General features: G+C 39.6%; 1 long non-coding RNA gene across 1 annotated transcript; it reads left to right on the top strand.

Moving 5' to 3' along the window:
- Positions 1–1,480: 1,480 nt before the first annotated feature.
- Positions 1,481–15,602, top strand: LOC124218898 (uncharacterized). Its single transcript, XR_006883231.2, has 3 exons — positions 1,481–1,594; positions 15,394–15,455; positions 15,523–15,602. It is a non-coding gene; the product is annotated as an uncharacterized lncRNA (long non-coding RNA).
- The last annotated feature ends 6,613 nt before the right edge of the window (positions 15,603–22,215 follow it).

Raw genomic sequence — 22,215 nt, 5'->3', positions numbered from 1 at the left:
AATTTCTCCAACAAATTCACTTTCAACTTCAATAATTCTTGATCAAGCCTCCGAAAATATTTCAAAATTATTTGTAAAATCTGCATCAAATCTCTGAGACAGTTTGAATTACATGGAAATAATCGGAACAATATTCAGAGGATGATCAAAGTAACTAATGCAATAAACAGATTTCTTTAAGAATATTGTTCAAAAACACTGACCTTAGTATTTTTTCACCAGGAATCCTGGGGAGGGGGGAGGTCACTTGCGAGTTTCGCACGATAATAATGAATAAATGATCATTTGAGGAAGAAATGAAATTCTGCGGGGAAAGAGATAAGAAAAAGAGAGACAGAGAACGGAGCTGGCGGCTAGAATTATGAAATACAGCTGCCCATAAATATCGAGCGAAATATTTTGTCACCTTTATTGCTCTCTGTGGCGGGTTTTTTTGCTTAACCCACCTCGTAAATTCCGTGTTACTGGTTGGTTGGTAGCGACGTCTGGAACTAAACCCGATTTTATTAAACTCGAGATAAACGCTTCAGTTTTCACCATTATTTATCGCTGGTCAATCCGAGTTTATGGTTCGACCGATGCGTTCGGCCATCTGGATTCCGTAGTGCAGTCACGATCGTCGTTCAAATCGGTAGCAGACTCGCTCGCAATGTGAGAATTAATCGTTGAGTATCAAGGAATGAAGTAAAGGTAACGATATTTATTACAATTGTTAATGTTCATTCAATTTCGTCCCACAAAAATGAATGAAAACCGGTCACCTAAGATCCACTTGAAGAGTATAAGCGACCATTTTTCTTCGGGGTCAAACTGTCGTGAAATTATCGACTGCCTTCGGCGAGAAGCCGCAATGCATTGGTACGATCCTGTCTGCGACCAAATACAGCCAGCATAAAGAAACATTTTCTACTTTTTAGAGCTCGTCGCCCGCGTGACTTTATTAACACAAAAGACTCGCAGCGTTCGGACCCAGGAATTCGGACCTTCACACCGACGCTTTTTCATCCCCCATCCTTCTCAATTTTACGAACGTTCAAGATATTCGGAAAATCCTGTTTTTAGAATTAACTCGCTCGCTCGGTTGTAAACCAAAAACCAAACTCACCAGCTCGTGGGACGAATGTAAAAGGAAGGAGATGACAACCGGGCTGCAAGATCGACTACGTTTTCATCGGCCGAAGGCTTCGGAGTGTCGAGGTAGTAAATTTTCTTCTAAGAGATACCGAGCCGGCTGAAAATTTCCGATACACAGCTACCGTGAACCCGTAAATGTTTCAACGCTGGGCGGCAATTTCACCGAGCATCCCTTGTTTTTTCAGCAGACGACCGGGGAAAAATGCAATGGAGTCAGTTGCTTCCTCCACTCGCCATTCGAGCAGACTCTGCAGTATTGTTTTCACTTCCGGTGTCTAGATGCAGCCAACCCTCCACGCTCTGCCAACTCGCATCCTCCGCTTCGAAAAAATACTCGACGTGTTGGCGGAGGGCAATTTTTCAGGAGAAACTATACCCGAAGACCCCCAAGGTTTACGGTCGGGGCTCTTTCACTATGCGACGCTTCCACACGACGAACTACTTTCAAGGACATGTATCTGTAAGTTGAGGTCTTCTGAATTCATCGCAGAATAGTTCCGAACGAGAATACACAGATCATGGTCACTTAGACATTAGTGCACTGATGATGAAAGTATGCGCATTAGGGTGGTCCTTATTCAGGGTGTCGACGAATTTTTGCCAGACCATCCCCCAAATCAACTTCAAATAATTCGAAAACAATCGCCTAATTTTTTCAGATTTTTACATCGACTCTAAGATAGTCCGCGTTGTGATCGAAGTTTCTTATGGAAATTAACATGGGTAAAACTTTTTTTCTAAGTATATATTTTATTGCAAGAGTAATAATGTTCCAAATAATCTGTAACCGCGAGGTTTTGGTGAGAATTACTGCTACTATCTGGGAAAAAATACACATCATCGTACCAGGCAATCTAGACGAATTGCACAACCTCGAAACCTGACTTTTTTTTATTTAGAGGCAGTGCAATTCGTCTAGATTGCCTCGTACGATGTGTATTTTTTTTTCCATATGTTATCACTAATGCCGACTAAAAATTCGCAGTTATAGATTTTTTGGAACATTGTTACTTTCACGATAAAATATATAGTGCGAAAAAAAGTTTTTCTCATGTCACTTCGATAAGAAACTTTGATCACAATGCGGGCTATCTCAGACTTGCTGTAAGAATCAGAAAAAATTTGGCGATTCTTTGTAAATGATTTGAAATTGATTTCAGTGATGGGGCGGTAAAAATTCGTCTATTATATTTTCATAAAACCAATCGAACAATAATCACTCTCAAGAGATGATCGTACATGCAGTGTTTTTTAGCCTCAGTGGTTGCATCCCCTATTTTTTAGCAGAAAACTTTAGGATTTGTTTAGAATAAGCACGTCTAAAAATTACGTCCCTGAAGGTTTTTGATGTACTACAACGTATGGAAAAATGAAAAAAATTGGTCTAGTAGGTCTCTTCTTTTCAGTGAGTTTCAAGGCGTATAATTGTTTTGAATGTCTATGTCATGTATATTCCGAACAATAATAGCAATTTTTATACCCTCTATCAGCATTTGATAACAAACCAGAAGTGGAAACAACAATTCTAATATCGAGACGGGTCTGCCCGACTTGATATATCAATTGACGTTTGATCTAGATGGAATTTGGGTTATATACGCTTGTCGTTTCGCAATTAGGAAGCTGTCAAGGCGGACGAAAAATTGATATCTGTCTCACAGCATGTCGAGAGAGAGTGAGAAGCATCTGAAATATGGATCTAAACACTCACAATCAGAATCAACACGCAACATGTCTACGTAAGTCGGTTTTTTTTTTTTTTTTTTATTCATCTTTCGCATTTCCTTCTTCCTGAAGGTCTTCGTACATTAAGAAAAATCTGCCAAAGTCAGAGGTCAGAAGTCTCATAATTTCACAGTCCTAACAGTTTACTATAAGAATTTTGATCCGTACGAATTTTCTTCTCGTCAAAAATAATTCTGAATTGGTAAAAAAGGGTTTTTCAGTGAGCGCGTGCAGCCGCCTTTCCCGAAAATTTCCCGTAGCTAGGGAGTGTTTCGTTATTATAAAGAAGACGTTATTCCGTGCAACCCTCATCCCTCACCGTCGGTGACAACTAAACTTTTGTGCCCGCAAGTTCACCGTGCGTATCCTCCAGGATATAATAATTCACGGGGAGGTGAAGTATTTGTTCGCCATTTAGTCCTCCGGCTGCATGGAATTGTTCTCTGCGCAGTTAGAGACGGTTTGCCGTTTCGGACGTCTCATTGTTGCCTTACATCGCGAAAAACGTCACTCTCTCTCTCTCTCTCTCTCTTCCTGTCTCTTCTTCCCAGTTGGGATTCACTCGGCGCCGTTTGGAATTCGTCCAGGTTGACGGGGCCATTCGCCACAGTCTTCACCCCCGTTGCTCTAATAGCTCTCTTTTCACTGCTCGAGCCCGACGTCCGGGACGCTTGAGGTCGAACGTCAATATATTTGCGGTTCGGAATTTTCCGCTTTTCTCTTATTATCTCGTGGTACGCGCCTCTCTTGCCTTTATTACCCACCCTCTTTTCGACCGGTGACTAGCTGCCCCACATGTTGACCACCGTGAAAAACCGGGACGCGAAATCCTACCAGACGCCCCGACGACTCTCTGCTGGATATTTACAAGCCTCGTTCATCCCTTTTCGAACGGCAAGAACCTTCATATCCGGCCTTGAAAGCTCACGGCGCGTAAAATGGACGCTGATTTCGTAGGGAATTTATTAGGGGATGAACGGCAATACGCTGATGTGGATTCGTTATGGTTTCCACAATAATACCTTATTATTATATTGCCTCCATTTGCTCATTCGTTATAGCCACGTTGAACATATTTTTTATCATCTAATTGGTGAGCTGGCTCACTTGGAAATGTCGGAAGACATTTACTGGAAGAAGAACAAAGCAGAATTGCAATGATCTGGAACTGTTATGGCTTCCACGATAATACCCAATTACTGCCTGCAAATGTTGTTTGAGTATTTTCAATAATTTACATGTTTCTAATGATTCGATTAGTAAGAACTCGCATCTGAAATGTCAGAGAAAATTTATTAGAAAAAAGAAAACAAGCGGATAGAAGTGATGTGACTTTGTTATGGTTTCCACAGTAACATCTAGTTACCTACTGTCGATCACTGTTTGACTATTATATACCAGGTCGAAAAATCTGCTGTCACACTCCGATCGGAAAATCATAGCAATGATTTTTGTTCCTCTGAGATTACAGTAAAGGAAAAAAAGAAAAACAAAAATAGGGTGTTTCGACTAACGTGACAAATTTCATCCTGGGATAATCTGTCGTCTATGTATCGCATCCGGCATGCAGCCTCTGAATACATCGTCTCATTACCGTCGATCCGGTATAATATGCGATATGTACATATACGTGGAACTGACAAGAGTGGCTGGAATTGCGGGGATAACAAGTGATTACTTCGTTAGTCTTCATTCATCTTGCCGTGGTTCATGCACGCGCAAATACCGCGACATCCCTCGAGGATTTCGCATTCATCTTTTTCGAGAGCTTTTCCGGTCAATCAAAAGAAGCGAATCCAAATCATTTTGTCCATAATCAATGCCGAATGATTATTCTTCACGACTTTCAGTCACTCTTACGTCGCTTCGTGAGGTGGATAATTCAAAAGTTGGACTTCATATTTTCATTTTCTCTCCATCCAGTCTGGAGAACTGCTCTAATTGCGGGTCGTTGAATCATAAAAAATGATAAAAATCAAGAATCACGGAATCTTGCTCGAATGCACGGATTATGAACAATACCCGCAAGGATCCAAGGATGATTCAAGAGAAGGACGAAAGGTATAACGTATATTATATCCAATAATTCACATCGTTATGCAAGGTAGTGAAAAATTTGTGGTATCTAGAGACCAGAAAATACTCTAGAAAAATCCGGTTTCAAGTTCAGATATCAGGGAAACAGATCCGAAGAGAAATTTACTGAAATTTGAAATTCCCAGGTCAGGATGTACGAATTCAAGAAACTGACTAGAGAAGCTCATCACAAAAAATCGAAGACACTGCGGGTAACGAAAGCTGAAAAATATAGAACGGAATTTGGTGGTATAAATTGAATGTTGCGAAACGAGTGAAGAAGGCATCCGATGCATCGATTTCCGGAACTGTGTGTCGAGTGTGGTGGAAGCCAGGAAGCGGAGAGGGTGTACTTCCATGCCGGAACCGTGTTTATTCCCAAAGGTGTATAATTCCGTGTCGTATTTACAGGCAGGTTTGGAAGCTTAGAAGCTGGCGAAAGAAGATCGCGGTCTTTAGTTAGATTCGTCGCGGCATTATTCCCGCCGATTTCACCGTGCTGGGTGTGGAGTCGAATTGTCGAAGGCCTTGGCAGGCCTTGGAGGGTCTGTCCTTGGTCGTAAATAATACACTGTAACTCGACTGGCTGTCCCGGAGTCCTGCAGCAGGTATAACAACGCCGGGCGAGCGGGGTCAGAAAACCGACTCGAAGAGGCATTGAAATTCCCATTCTGTGGGTGTTTGGGTCCTGGTGGTTTTCGAAGTCACGCCCTGAATGCTGCGCACCGACGGGATTCGAACGTCCGGGGAAAAAAGGCCTCCTGATACAGGTGTAATATATTTATTACGGGATATCTTTATAATCTGTTAACCTCGATGGAAAATATCTCTCCATGCTTCGTGCTTTTTGTTGGATTCCTGATCCTGCACCTGCGGATCGTTCTCGACTCACGTCGTCCTGGATATTGGGTCCTCTTAGTCCTGCGGGAGGCGAGGAGACCATGAGAAACGCAAACAGCCTCACTCGGATTTTTTTTTTTATCTTCGTATCGCATCACGAATTCCTTTCCTCGTTCAGTCTTGATTTATCAATAAGATGATATTATCGATGCCGTTTTCTCATATTTGTATTTATTCATTGTCGGTGAAATTCGCTTCACTGTTCAGAAGGTTGGTTGGCCAAAAATCTTTATAATACCGTATTCAATCATTTCATTTCGATTTAGTCGTACGTTGAGTATTTGTCAAATTATTTTATACGTAAGCTACAAAGATTTCTTTAAAAATACAGAACAAAATTCCATAATTACAAGAAAAAAGCTCAGATATCGATGTTTCGTTTCAAATCATTTCAAAATCGTTAGAAATCTAGTAAAATCATTTTATTTCAATACCCAAATGGCTTGTTTCATTCGGAAGTCTATTTTCTACATTTTCAAATATTTAATTTTGCAGGATCTCAACGATATGGATCATAATCAACAAATGAATACATTGAATTACTGCTGCACAAAAAGGGAATGAAAAAAATTGTTTCAGGGACTTCGTAGAATATAGTTTTCTAAATAAAATCAGTTCTGAATCATTTTGAACCGAATTGAAATAAAGTATCGATATCTAAGCATTCGATTATAATCACAGTATTTCTAAACAGATTCTAGCCGGTTAGAATTATGAAAATTTGATAAATACTTAATGCCCGAGAAAGTATAGACTTAGTCAATCAACATTCTAAAATCGTGATAAAGGTGATCCTGAGTATCGTGCTAAATTCAATATAGTCATTCTTATTGGTCTTCATGATAAATTTGCAAGATATTTTTTATGTGTCTTCAAGAAACAAAGAATTGACCCTGGATTTCACACAAAATGCCTAGTTCAATTAAATTATTATTCACGGACTTCAAAAATATTTCATCGATTTAAAATAATCCCTCCAGCGATAATTTGAAGTAAAAAGAAATTAGGAAATTCGCATAGTTATCAGATTTCGAGGGACTTGTAGATTTGAAGTGAATTGTTAAAGAGTCAAAAACTGCAATAATTAATAAATTAAAAAAATGCCTGTAGGCGATCAACGATCACAACGAGCACAACGGTGCGAGATAAGAGAGAGTTAGAAGAAAAGAGGGAGGAAAATGATTATATGTCGAGCAATAGAACGTGAAGGAAACCAATTTACTTTCGATTCCAGGATAGATCGAGGGACAGAGAAGGGTGAAAATGTAACAATGTAATTAAAATTGTGCCCGCATTATCGGATCGGTGTGGCGATATAATTTTTCTTACCATTATCGGCGTTATAATTGCGCGATTATTACACCACGGTGTGCTACCCTCGGCGTCACGAGCCGCCTTGAAACTTCTCAGGGGACGATGACTAGGACGATAATTCCGTGCCGCCGAGTTGGTTGACACTGGGTGACACCGAGCGATCCTCGGGACGAATATCAGCCCTCCTGCCGGCAGCGTCGCGAGGCGACGACGAGCGGCGCGGCGCTTCTTCCTTCTTGTTTAGTTCTTTCTTTTCACGTTTTCATCTTTTTTTCAGTTTGCCTGCGTGATTTCCTTGCCTTTTTTCCCTCCCCGTCGGTCTTTTGAAGGGAAATTAACCGCCGCGACACCTGAGAGTCTCGACGAATCGTTAGACGAAGCGCCACCTCCTGTGCCGAGAGATCAGCTCGACGGAAAAAAATGATTGGTTATGTTGACTATTCGATCTGCCTTGTAGTGGCGTCGGAAGTTATCAACCAATACCTAATCTCAACTATTTGCTCAGTGGGAATAGTAAATAGTAATAATTATCAAAGGATAGTCATGTTTATTCTTTGAATGTACCAACAATTAATCGTATAATCGATACCATGAATTCAAATTCCTAGCCTGCAAATAACTATTTAAATAGTTGACTAGTCAATACAATATAATATTAGAAATAATTTTGCTTATGTTGACTATTCGATCTGACTTGTAGTGGCGCCGAAAATTCGCAACTAATAATCTCAACTATTTACATAGTGGGAATAGTTAATAGTAATAATTATCAAAGAATAATCATGTTTATTCTTAGAATGTACCAAAAACTGATCGCTGATAGTTGATGCCATGAATTCAATTTCCTAGCCTGCAAATAACTATTTAAATAGTTGACTAGTCAATACAATATAATATTAGAAATAATTTTGCTTATGTTGACTATTCGATCTGACTTGCAGTGGCGCGGAAATTCTCAACCAACAATCTCAACTATTTACATAGTACGAATAGTAAATAGTAATAGTTATCAAAGAACAATCATGTTTATTCTTAGAGTGTACTAAAAACTGATCGTATAGTCGATGCCATGAATTCAATTTCCTAGCCTGCAAATAACTATTTAAATAGTTGACTAGTCAATACAATATAATATTAGAAATAATTTTGCTTATGTTGACTATTCGATCTGACTTGTAGTGGCGCCGAAAATTCGCAACTAATAATCTCAACTATTTACATAGTGGGAATAGTTAATAGTAATAATTATCAAAGAATAATCATGTTTATTCTTAGAATGTACCAAAAACTGTTCGCTGATAGTCGATGCCATGAATTCAATTTCCTAGCCTCCAAATAACTATTTAAATAGTTGACTAGTCAATACAATATAATATTTGAAATAATTTTGCTTATGTTGACTATTCGATCTGACTTGTAGTGGCGCCGAAAATTCCCAACTAATAATCTCAACTATTTACATAGTGGGAATAGTTAATAGTAATAATTATCAAAGAATAATCATGTTTATTCTTAGAATGTACCAAAAACTGATCGTATAGTCGATGCCATGAATTTGAATTTTCATTTATTTGAACGCTTATATGCCATTCTCGGGGCGAAATTATTCCCTAGAGAATTTGTTTTCACAGCGGTTACGGCTAGTTGATACTATAATGAAATATTGGTAAATGATTTTTAGGTTAGGTCAGAATGTTTCCAAATATCAGCTCATTTTTTCAATCTAAATGTAGTTTTTTTGACAGAATTTCTCCGCCGCAAGAAACAAAAATATCAGTCGCGCAAACTGTTAGGTTTTTTAAATCTTGAGTTAAATCTTACTGGCAAAACGGTAAATGAAATATCGCAATAACTATTGAAATAGTAAAAATAGTGTTTCTTACTGCTAAAATAGTCAAACCGTCGACAAAAAAATAAAGACTGCTTACTTATAATTTCCGAAACCACATAAAAAACTAAATGGTTGGCACTGGAAATTATTTCAACTTTTATTTGGAACGTAACAAATATTTTTTCAATAAATTTGAACCAAAAATTCAACTATTAGGATTTCCATAAGGGAATTCAGTATTGCATATCGTACTTGTAATCAATCTATAATGGTACGATGTTAAATATTTTATCGTTTTTAGTGAGCTTTACGAATCTGAAGAAAAGGATTTCACTATTCCAGACTTATGATAACGATTGATGAAATGAAAAGTACTTACACCGTTTCGTTTGAGTCCCCGCATTCGTCGTACGTTGCCTTATAGATTTAGCATCCTTTCTCAGTATCGTTTCCCTTCCGAATCTCTTTTTCCTCTCCGCTTCATCTCCCCTTTATCTTACTTTTATCTTGTTTTTCACCGCTCTTATCGTTCGATCTTCGATGAAATTTCGAGCTGCCGTAGCTGCAGAGGATCGTTTAACGTTTTGCAAAGTCGGCGATTTTTGGCAAGTCGAGGCTCGAGGATCGGCGTCCGCAGGATCAAGTCGTTCCCTATCGGGTGTAGCACCGTCGTTCCGTGGATGTCGCGCGATATGTGGTCCCTGAAACGGTTTCCGTGTATCCCTATGGGGCGCTAAGAAAATGGGGGTGGCTCGCACCCCGAGCCGTCTGGGAGGCCAAGAGCCAAGCCACGTCGCGTCGCGTCGTTGCGCCACCGAAGTAAAAGCGATTTTCTATACCTTCAACCCCCGGCCATTGCTGCCTGTTCCTGTGAGTGTATATGTATCGATAAAATCTGGACACCTAATGCCATTCACTTGTTCAACCCTCGATGATCATCCACGATACCGATCTATGTATATTCGCCCCGTTATTATTGCCGTGATCAAGCAAAGAAACATATTCGCTTGCGTATTCGCAGATCTTCGGTTCATCGTAGAGTCACAGCTTTTGGTTTGGCGGATCAATAATTGGCAAGAATAGTTGATTAGAGAACAAAAAACATTTCAGCTTCCGTTACAAATATTGTCGATTAATATTATAAAATTATTGAAACGTCAATGGTTTCTGTTGGTGAAACGAGAATTGTTGGAAAAAATATTCAGATTAGAAAAATATCATTTAGACCTATCAAAATCAGCATTCGGAATTCGAGTACCTACCCTGATCGTAACTATTGGAAAAAGTTATTCAAGTTGAAAAAATATTATATCACGACTACCGAAAAAACTACATAGAATTTGAATATACTATTTAAAACTATTGAGAAAAAAACAAACTATTCTCAACTATTGCAATAAAAGAGATTCAGACTGAAAAATGTTTTTTTGCAACTATAGGAAGAACGATCTAGGATCAAAATATACTATTTACAATAACATATTTCAAAACTGCTGATAAAGTTTAATGGAAAACCTATAAAAAGCTGTAGGCGACGATGTACGAGAAATCGTTTGTTACATTTCTGTAAGCGACATTGTTTTTTCGTCGCTCCAAGTGTTTTTATCATTTTTCTATTCGTCTTTATTACGTAAAAAGTACAGTTCAGAGGTCGGCCTGCACTTTGGTGTTAAATGTCACTACGAGGAATTGAAGAACAGAAACAGAGATAAATGAAATGAAATTCTTCGGTCGTTTTCGCAATGAAGGAAGGTGGTAATTTTGTCCCGGCGCGTCAAAGAGCTGGCGCATAATAGTCACTGGACCTCCTTCTACCTGGAATACAGAAAGTGATGACCCGTGACTTTCTAGATTTCTGTATTACACTCGTTGCTTTTCAGTGTTACTGAAAACTTTTCTACGCGCCAAGAACCAGGCGAAGAAAGAAGAACGTTAAAAAAAACCAAAAACAGCAGAAGAAGAGTGTGAAAAAATTTTTTCCTCGCATTTTTGTAACTAGAGAAAAATACAGCGAATTAATTTAGTCTGAAAACTGTTCAAATGGATTGTGTTGATTTCAGTGCTTCTTCCAAGAGTCACAGAAATATGTTGACGAAAAGAACTAATCATAGTGAAAACAAGGGGCAGAAATTGAGGAAATCAACTGGACATGAGTTTGAAGTGAAAACATATCACAGGGAAGTTGTTCTTCGACCTTCGCTTCGTCTTCTTGGTCAATTCGGAGTTTGGTATCGGTCTCCGGGACAGGACCGAGGACCAGGGATGCTCGAATAATTTTCTCTCGCAGACCCGGTTCGACTCGGTGACTCGGTGACTGACTCTGGAGGCCATTGTCACTGCAAAGATATACGACCGTTCGTTCCCAGAAACAGTTTATATCCCGGCAAGGATGAGCCCTGAAGTTGGGATGTGCTTCGCCAACCTCTTCCTCGTCTACCTGCGAACCATCCGACACTCGGTCGTTCAAATCCCTCCTTTTCATGCTCCGTTTAGTGAATTCAGTGTCGAACGGAAATCCTAAAAGACGTGAACCGACTTTTCTCTCTTGGAAAAACCGGAATCATTTTTTTAGCAGTATGTTTTTCTCCGAATAATAATTGTTGCGTAAGGTCCTAATAGTTCTTTGAATTAGTAGCTCATTGGTACGGATTAAGACAATAAAAACAATCGTTTTGAAATGATCTTAATGACTCGATCACCGGCACCGTTCTGATTCGATACGAGCGTAGAAGTCGGCTGCTAGTCGTTGATGTTTTATATCGGAGGGACGCGACGTTGAATAGAATAATTAGATGATTATCTTTTATTTATCTCGAGCTTTGATCAGCCGCACCTAATACGCTGTAGTAGACGCCTTTTGCAATTACAGAACCGGCTATAAGGCCTGTTCGTTACGCTAGGCATATCCGTGTGTATCATTCTGCCCCACTGATACCTCTATTATAATCACCAAAACGCAATCAAGTGCTGGATGTGTAATTTACTACATTAACGCGGAGATAATAACGCAGAGACTAAGAAAAAAAATAAGAAACAGAACGCGGACGAAATTCAAATTGAATATAGAAGCTTCTTTGCTCAATCAATTCGCTTTAGATTCTTACAAATATAGATCGGATTGAAAGTTCCGGATTTTTTTACTAGCCTAGAACTGAGAATTTTTATTTGTGTCAAGACAAAATTATGAAAAGAAAAAAAAATCGATGATCGAACTTGAAAGTTTCAACTATTGAGGACGTTATTTTTTGAGGAGGCATGAAGAAAATAGAGACTGAAAAAAAAGGAAATGAACTCCTTCTGATAAGTAAAAAAGAAAGACTTTTATCAAGCATTTTGGTTTCAGAGAAAATTTATTCACTATAAAGTTTACTTTTCATGGTTGGTCGTTGTGAATAATTGATGATAATCATATACTTATTAACGTTTTCCACGATTATTCCGAAGACTAACTACCCGTGCAGTTAAAATTTTATTTTTCTAATTAAAAATTCCTTCTACTCGGAAATATTTTGTAATTGGTTCAGCTGTTTAGTTCTTTATTCGTTTCCAAGATTTACTATTTCCAGTTTCTACATTAATACGCTAAATAAATATCACTAGTCACTACTGAAATAGAAAAGCTACTGTTCTTTACTGCTGAAATAGTTGGGCCGGAGAAACAAAAATAATCGAACCTATTAACTCTGGTTTTCAAAGACCTTTTGACAAAAAATAAATAGACAGCACAACTTGTTGTTATTATTTTTTCGGAAGATTTTCTTTAAAAGAAGGCGAAAAAATTTTAGAGAAATCGAGCTTCAAGGCTCCAGTTTTTCCGGAACACTTCTAACTGATGGAACTTTTCGGATGTCTAAATATAGTGGCGAAGATAGAAACGGACCCACCGTAGCTTTTGGCTATTTGCGAGAGGATCAACGACTAGGTGAAGCAGTGTTCGAGAATAGAATCTGTATAATCGATGTGTCTAAACGAAAAATCGCCCCCTATTATGAACGATTTCTGGAACCCGGAGTGCGGTCCGAATAGGGAGGGGCGTTGGAGGGCTGGAAAAATGAGACACGTAGCAACCTTCAAAGGCCGTGTAGAGATGTACAAGTAAACGGACTGCACGAGTTGCAGAGAACATTGTGCCGAAAATAGGGTGCCGGAAATTCCCAAGTTTTGAATTCGTTGCGAAAAGAGAGAGTGAGCGAAAAGATTCATGGAGCGTTCGGACAATGGCCGTTCCGAAATGCTTCGCAGCTATGAGAGAACGTCGCGTTCACTTGCCCGAAGAAAAGTGTGAGCCACCCAAGTCGCTAGGGGGATGCAGGACAATAATTTTCGAAAATCATTACCTCCTCGCCGATCTGTGCAAGGACCATTTTCAGGCCTTCAAAACGTTTAAGACTTTATTTATTGCCAGTTCTGCAGGGCGGATCCTTATTCGCATACAGCTCGCCTACCTGACTCTTTTCGACAGGCGATACAAGGTCACTCCCTTGAGACGATCGAACTCGTCCTCCTGACTGACTTGCCGAAACACGCGACCATCGTGACGTCATCGTTTTCCAATTTCACCGATTCCTAATGCATGGATTCTGACCGGCGGAACGAGTCCGAACAACCGATTCATGGATCATTGTACAGTTCCAGGAAACTTATGCGGGACCTTGTTCGTGTGGAATTTTGACTGCACACTAACTTGGATACTGTCCTTTTACGACGTTGGTGTTTGGAAAGCATTGGCAGCACTGATCCATTATTCGTGTTTGTTGAGTTGAAGATAACCGACCAATTGGAGTTAATGATATGCTGTTACTGCTAAGTTTTCAGACAACACCTTAGTACTGACGACCCAGTTTCAGTTCTACGACTTTCGTCCAACTTCGGCTTGGTATTGTATAAGTTTTCGTTAAACGATATTACAGGTCTTCTTTTCCATATCCGAGTCTTCACCGCTCGTCCCCCTGTTACACGATGATGGTACTGTGTCTTGGAAATTCGTTGGAGCAACTTACTAAACTTTGTTACCCGTGGTTACTGATAAAAGCTGACAAACTGTTTGACACATTTTGTGACACAAATTTTGTTGACACAAGAAGTGAAAAAAGGGGCAAAGGAATCACATGGTTCTATATGGATGGTTCTATAAATGCACATGAAGAAGAATAAAAAAGACATGTCATCAAATAAGAAGTAGAATAAGAGGACGCTGAAACGTGATGTCGACTTCGAGGAGAAGGATGGGTCAATAAATGCAAACTGCTGCTGGTTTACGTGAGATAAAAAGTTGTCCAGGACTTGGTGTTTGGTATAATAAACATTCTGTTTGGCTTTCGGACTCGGCCCTATGGACTGTAAATCATAAGGGAAATCTAGCAAACCACTACTGACTGTGAGGTTTATGGTGTTTGGAATGACGGTCGAGCCCTGCCACCACCTTGGGTCACGTACCAGTACCCCTAAAGAAGAATTGACGAAAAGGAAGTGAAACCTAGAAGTCACTTTTCTCGTCACTGTTTTAATAATATCGGTTGGCTCCGTATTGTGCAAATTTTCCCTTCCATTCAGTGTTGCTGGTAAATATATGGCTTATTACCAGCTGATTTATTGCACCTTCAGGTATCCGTCCAGCCACCAGACGTCGAGTTTTTTTTAACTATCTTCGTCCTCAGACCTTGCGAATTCATCGAGATTTTAAGGAAACATGTTCGCCGGACGTCTTACATCGGAAAAAAATAAAGATTGTCATATTCTTCCATGAAATGGTGAAACCACGTTGGTTTCCACTCGTCATCGGGCTGTAGTTAGAGCTGGATAGATTTTCCGGCTCCACCCAGCCGGAGGACAGGGTTGGCCAATCGAAAATAATCGTGAGGCTGCCTCACGCCCTCAACCGAAACAAACTTTTCCGAAGAATCAAGACGAACGCACGAAGGCTGCGTTCTTTCTTCTCCTTCATTTTATTCTACGATGATGATCATCGAGATTCACTCTTCTACGAATTCTGTCCAGGATTCGTAGCTCGTTCATTAGCCCGCGATTTGTCACGGTGGAGGAAAATATGGCGGGTAATGATTATACTAGCCATTGAACACTCGGACAAGCAATTTTGATACACGAATTGTTATTACCCTTCTGCTTTATTTTATACCCGTCACACATTCTCACTTATTATAGGTTTTAATCTCGTTTCATCACTTCTGATCGTCATTGGCAGCCAAATGTTTGTGTTCACGATTTTATTATGATCACGGGAAGCTCCATAAAATCGCATCTCTTTAGACGGTAGAATGTAAGAACAATGAGCATTCTCAGACTTGATTTGTTTGAAAATTTTATGTTTTTTCCATAACAAATCTGAAATCATGTTTACGGGTATCATAATATCCAATGTCGATTTATCCAATGTTGATTTTTCATTTCTATAGAACGAGGAGTGCAGAAAGTCCCACGAGTTCATTCGCTGTTGGAAGCCAGGAGTGGAAGAAAAGTGAGTAAATAACCACTCTATTCTTATTGAATCGTTATTAATGTTCGATTTCAATAATTTTTTGTAGTATCACAGTGTCGAAATCGTGATTTTTCACGTTTCTGCAACGAGCACGGAAAGCCTTGGAAACTGATGTGTCTTCGGAAGGTAAAATGCAAGAAAATTGAGCATCTTTCAATTTCATTCTTATCGAATTTTGTTGTTTGCTCAGTACCAATGATGCTTATGGTATCACGATGGCTGAATGAAAATTTTCAACTGTTTAGGATGAGCACAAAAAGCCCTGCGAGCTCATTCGTTCCCGAAGACCTAAAAATATACGATGGCTTAATTTCCATTGAATTTTGTGGTATGTTAAATTTCAAACAATTTTTGTGGCATCACGATGTCCAGATAGTGATTCTTCGTGTTTTTCTAACGAGCACAGAAAGCTCTGCGAGCTCGTTTGTTTCTTTAAAACTGGAGCAAAGATGCCGGCGAGTAAGAAAACGAGTTTTTAAAAATGACGCGTCGGTGCTCTGTTAGTGTTTGTAAATCCGAGGGTGATAATAAACGGGAAATACACCAGGCTCTCATTTGTTTCCAATGCAGGCCGTATAAACTCGAGTGAGCGTGAAATTTATGAACGCGTCTTAAAATATCGAGTTCGCAAACATTGGTGTCCGCGAACTAAACTAAATCATTAGATGGTCGAAAGCAAACGCCCCCCGCTGGTCCCAGCATTAGTTCGTCTGTCTCTCCTCTTCTCCCTCTTCTGCTCTTCCCTCTCGTTTCGGTGATCGTCTATTCCTTCTTCTTTTCCCTTTTCAGCGTACTCCCTCCTCCTCTTATTCTCCCTCTCTTTTACTTTTCTATCGTTTCGCTCAGCGAATACATATGTATACCTATATGATATAATAATATATGAATCCCACGCATATAGCCACCACGGCGGGGCACGTAGCGAGCGACATGTGTTCCCATCCATTTTTCTCCCCCCCCCCCCCCCCCTCCTTCCCTCACCTACCGCCGATTTTTCTCTTCATTTTTCTTTCTCTCCTCGTTTTGTCTTTCATCTCTTACACAGCCCGATCCGTTGAAAATTGGCGGCATCTAGCAGCCTGGTTTCATAACTATCTATACGGCTATGCACCCCTTCGAGATAAAGGTCGAGGCCCACCGAGGCAGATGGATTCTCGAAATTGGAGTCATGGAGGAATCGAAAAGGAATCGGAGAAAGTGTTACAAATATGTTCATCTCCGCTCTATTTCTGTTTCACTCTCTCGCGTCGTCGCTGTCTGAATGAACATTTGGTGAACGCCGCTCGCTGGTTTCTTCGCGTCCCGGAAGTATCAAAAGTATATGATGAACGATTCGTTCCTTGGGTAAAAATGAAGGGCATAGGGAGGAGCATTTATAATTGTTCCCGCTTACGACCGATCCTCTGAAATTTAAAATCAAGTTTTTACATCGAACTAATTCTTATCGTTTCCTTACATATATATATATATATACTATGCAGTCTGTCGGAAATTTTTTTAAATCAAATTGGTGTAGGATAGCACGAGTTACTTGCAGATCGTGAGATCTAGGTCAATGAGATAATTTTAGTTAGGATAATGTGGTATCGAATTTTTATTTCATTGTCATCCTCATGTGATAATAGCTTCTTCAATTTAACGCAAACTAACCTGATCCAAGGTTCCCTAACCTAACCCAACAAAAACTGAGCTTCCTTAACCCAACTCAACCGTAAGTAAAACATTTGTTTCTGTATATTTCCAATCTATAGCTGTATGGTTACACGTTCGTATGGTGATAAATTATTACCGTCCTGCTTCTGACATTTACTTGGCGTATATACCAACATTCTTGTGAACACAATATTTTACCGAAATAATTTATGCGTCGTCGAGATATAAACGTACACATATACACGTACATGAAGGTATAGACTTGTGTTATACACACACCATACGATTATTCCTCGAAATAAACGCGTGGGATGTGAAAATGATGAACTCACGTACAGACCGGGGCAAAACTTTGTACAACTTCTCGAAATTCGAGATGCCCACTTATTTTTCACAGGAAAAACGAGCCACTCGACACCCAGCTTTTTTTGATCAATTTAGAACAGACTGTTAAATTTAGTTATAAAAAATCAAGGAATCTTGGCGCTATCATAAAAAAAACCTGCACATAATCGTTATCCCCCTACCCCTCTAATGTGTAAAAAAAACAAAAAATAGAGAGTTAACATCGCATATTGTGAATAAAACTAGCGTCGAGGTACAAAAATCCGAATTGAAAAATGCATCGATTCTTCGAGCATGAAACGTTTATTCGAAATTGTCGAGGATGTTAGAATAAGACGGAGACTTTTGGCTGGGACATTTCTCACTCATCTTCTGTATGATATTCCAGTGTCGCTGCATGTCGCTGGGTCGCCCACGCTTACATCTTGATTCGCGAGTCTTACCATCGTAAATAATATACCATTCGAGGAATATTTTATCGCTCCTGTCCCCTTCTCCCTTCCCTCTTTCATCGAGCATATAATATGGGGCGAAAATTCAGCCGTGAATCTGAGAGGATTTTTACTTACTGTTGTACAGATTTATCAACTGTTTATAACACTACTTATTTACATATGTGAAAATTCTCAATCGTATAATTATGTGATGAGATTTTTTGCTGTATCTATTAGAGTCACGAAGTATCTTGTACTTGGAGATATCTCTGGATATATAATTGTTTCATTTTTTTTTACGTAGTATGATTTGCTTCGCACATGATTTCATACTTGAATCAGCATCTGAGAATTAAAAACACGATATTTCAACGATCGCTTAGGTCATGCCCAAGAAATGCACCGATAAATTTCGTTACACACTAAATTTGGTTTAAGATCGATTTCTTTCAATACAGACAATTTAATGAAACTTCAGTTTTTTCCACTGAGGCTGGCACTTGGATTTCACGTTAGAAAATTCCGTGTTCCTGAAACACCACGAAAGTCGTATTTCAGCATAAAATTTTGTGACCGTCGGTATTTTGATGAGTCGAAATTGCGTCGTTCACGCCTGCAGAACCATAATGCTCTGAGATTCCGAATCGAGCGTGGAAGTGTTTCAAATTTTAACACGTTGTTCGTACAGCGTGTAATGTGGGCGTTGATGATTCCCGACAGGCTGTATACTCGGAGCGCGGGAGATGGAGAGGAATAACAATAATATTGATAATAACAATAACGAAGTAGGAAAGAAAAATGAGATGGTGTGTTTTTTTTTCTCTCCGCCGAGGAAAACAAGGCGATAAAAGGGGGGGGAGGGGGGGGGGGGAGGGAGACATAATTTCAAGGGACCGAGAAGAGGAGTTATCAATGGAGCAGATAAGGATCGCCAATAAAAGGACCTGCATGGAGGACCGTCTCAGAGTCTAGACGTTCTAAATTTGAATAATATTTTTATGAATGAGTGGACACGCCATAAATCCACTCTGAATGCTGTGGGACCAAAGCGGCGTTCCTGACTCGACGGAGTTGGTGGATGGTTAGCTTAGCGGTTATGAGGTAGGCACGCTGCAGGTACAAGCACACGGGACAAGGTACGCATCCAGGATGCTGCCGGTTCCACTTCGTGACGAGGAGCCGGACCGCTGACCCCGCAGTGACCCTTGACTAATAGGCTTATTATTTTATATCACTTGACATTAGTCAAGAGAGAGAAATTCCTTGGGGTCGAAGATTTTCTCCTACGACGAGGCTCCTGCAGCTCATCTCGTATATACTTCAGAAGCGACGCGCTCCGAGACGTCGATTAAATGCCGCACTGCGTTGTTTAATCAACTCACGAAACTTTCATTTATACAACCTCAAATGATCAATTATAAAACACTGTTTATCAAATTCAAGCCTATTCATTCATCATCTCCTTAGTTCTTTTTAGCTATCGAATTTCACCGCGATTCCAAGACGGTGACTCCTGTATGATTGAATCGGTAATTTGAGGTTATAAGGTGAGGTTAGGATAGTTTCTCTATAATCCCATTGTAAAGAAAACATTCAAAATTCCCTACGTTCAGCTAAAGAGGAAACTTTTTCATTTCAAAAGGCAAAACTTGGAATTTGTTGTCGGTCTATTCGAATCTTTATAATTACAATTTAGGTAAACTTCATCTGGTAAAAGCTTTAAATATGTTCAATACCAATTGGTTCATATTTTATTATGAAATCGGTTCTTTATCGCCTATCTTATTCTTCATCTATTCAATATTACAGAACGAAAGTCCGGCAGTACAGGTAGCAGGATACTTTCAGTACCTTTTTATTTGTGAAATTTACCTGAAACGATCAGCTGTTACGAACTTCCGCCGCCATATTGCTTTAGTCGTACTCACAATAAAGATTCCAATACCAACATTACCATCGAATATACACAATTAATTTGATTTTTTCAGCCTGTTTATCTCCCAACATTTCTTTTTTATCTTCCCGTCATTCATTTCATATTTTTCTCACAATTGTCAGTTTAATTAGATTATACGATTTCCTATATGCGAAATAACTTGTATTCCTATTCAATTATTTTAATTCAGTAACAAAATCTTTAGAATACTTCATTGGATTTTAAGTAATTGTATGATCAATTTGCAGCAGGTGATCGCTCGCTATTGAAAATTTCTATGGCGGAAGGAGACAAAGAAGAAAACCAGAAAAAGTAGAAGAAAGGAGAAACAAAGAGAAAGAAAATGTCGAGGTACGTAATAATATCACCGGTTCATGGAGCGCGTGGTGTTCCCCCAATGTTATTAAGAATGAACTATGGCTGCCATATATCGAAGAATTTCCTTCCGAAGTGAACTATCGCGCTATATATATACATATATATGTATGTATATGTACAAATATGTAGGTACGTACGGTATGAACTCGGCCTCTCTTGTCGAAAAAGAGCAAAATATATATGTACACGTATATATGTGTTATACATAATAAATAATAGGGTGAGCGTGTGTTCTCCGCTAGGAAACTCCCTCAGAAAACAAAATCGGAGCTAAAAGATGACGAGGGTGCGGATCAGAATGGGATTTTTTTTCAATTACTTAGTAATTTATCACAGCATTACATCGTACACCTGTTATCTCTCTAGATACTTTGTTACACAGGTTGAGAATCTTATTTCTTCACGAATACATGCAATTGTAATTTATGTTACCGGTCATTATTTTGACAAAAAATTGAAGTGTTCTGTAAAGTTTCAGATCCGGTCAGGTTTCGATCTCATACTTCATATCGGAATTCAAATTCTCCAATAAATATCAGAATTCTAAAAGTATGAATTCCGATAATCTTTTGCGTTGTCGCAATCACTTGTACCTTGCTGTTAATGTACAAACTTCAATTTAGTGTGTTTGGGTCAAAATTTCGGTTCGTTTCGTCACGGACTGATTTGTACGAATGTCAAAAAACATTCTCTAGTTCACAAGAAAAGACGATTGATTGAAAAAAAATCAGTAAAATAAAAAGAGCCGTCATAAACGAAATTGCGAAGAAAAAATTATGAACTGGCTTTACACGAAGACGGAATATTAATATCCGACTCTAAATTTTGTGATGCACTCTATTTTCTTTAGTTTCTATTCGACAATTTTATCATGTCGATTACCACGAGTTATTACATACCAGGCGTTTTCTGTAAAATTCGTCACAAATGCCAGTAGATAAGTAAACAAAGCCGCATCTCTGAATATGTAAAGGTACCAAAATGTAGCTTTGGGTGTCTATCAGCTAGCGTTGAGTGGCATTGCATTGCACTAGCGATAAATTTTCAATGCCAAAGATGCTCAGTGATCGTTGAATTTTTGGTCGTGCCAAAGAAGGTGGAGAGAGAAGAAAGGAAACCACGTGATTTTCGTTGACCTTGCAGCCGCGTCGCGAGTGAAACGATGCGGAATAAGCGGAGCGTGACTGAGCATGTACGCAACTGATTGAAAACACTTGAAACGGCACGTCAGCGCGGATCGTTCGTTCGCTCGCTCGCTCGCTCGCTCGCTTGCGCGCCTGCGCGCTTTCGGTTCCAGTAGCGTCGGTGCATCGCGTCGCGCATGAGGCAGGCACGCATGCTCGCCTCTTCGCGGAGCATTATAGGTGTAGTTTTAGCAAGGGTGGCGCGTGGTCGTCGTCTACGCGGGGGGGCGGTGTGCCCCCCACGTGGGGGTTACATGCTCGACATACGGGGAACACCCCGCGTCAAACGTTGATAAAGACGTTGTGGGGGGTCCTTCGACCAGGGGCACCCTTACTTACCTTGCTGCTTCCTCGCCGTCGATTCGACGCCGCAGCCCAGAATTACGGTTGGGCTTCTACGACGTGCAGCCGATTACCGGATGTGTGCGGAAGAGTACCTGAGTAATAAGTCGAATACGTAAAAAAGACGAAATACTGGTGTAAAAATGCATCTGGGTTGGTTGGAGAGGAGAAGATTTTATTTGAATATAAATATGTTAAATAAGTGACTCGGCGTAAGCGAGAAAATTTCATTTGAATTGACCGAAATTCATTTCAATCGAATGAGTTTTTTTCTACGGTGAGCAAATTTTTCAATAGATTCATACTCGGAAAGATTTTTTTTCTGGATGAAGCAAAAATTGTTTACTCTAGATTTATACACTGAGAAATGATTTTGTTAGTTCGCCAAACATGATGGTCAAATACATTGCGGAAGAAATGGTTTTCCAATCACAAGAAATGTTAGTCGATTCAACAGCAAAGTGACC

This window comes from Neodiprion pinetum, chromosome 5, assembly GCF_021155775.2.
Source record: "Neodiprion pinetum isolate iyNeoPine1 chromosome 5, iyNeoPine1.2, whole genome shotgun sequence".
NCBI classification, from domain to species: Eukaryota; Metazoa; Arthropoda; class Insecta; order Hymenoptera; family Diprionidae; genus Neodiprion; species Neodiprion pinetum.
Note: the sequence above shows the minus strand (reverse complement) of the source record. Positions and strands in the feature narration are given on the sequence as shown.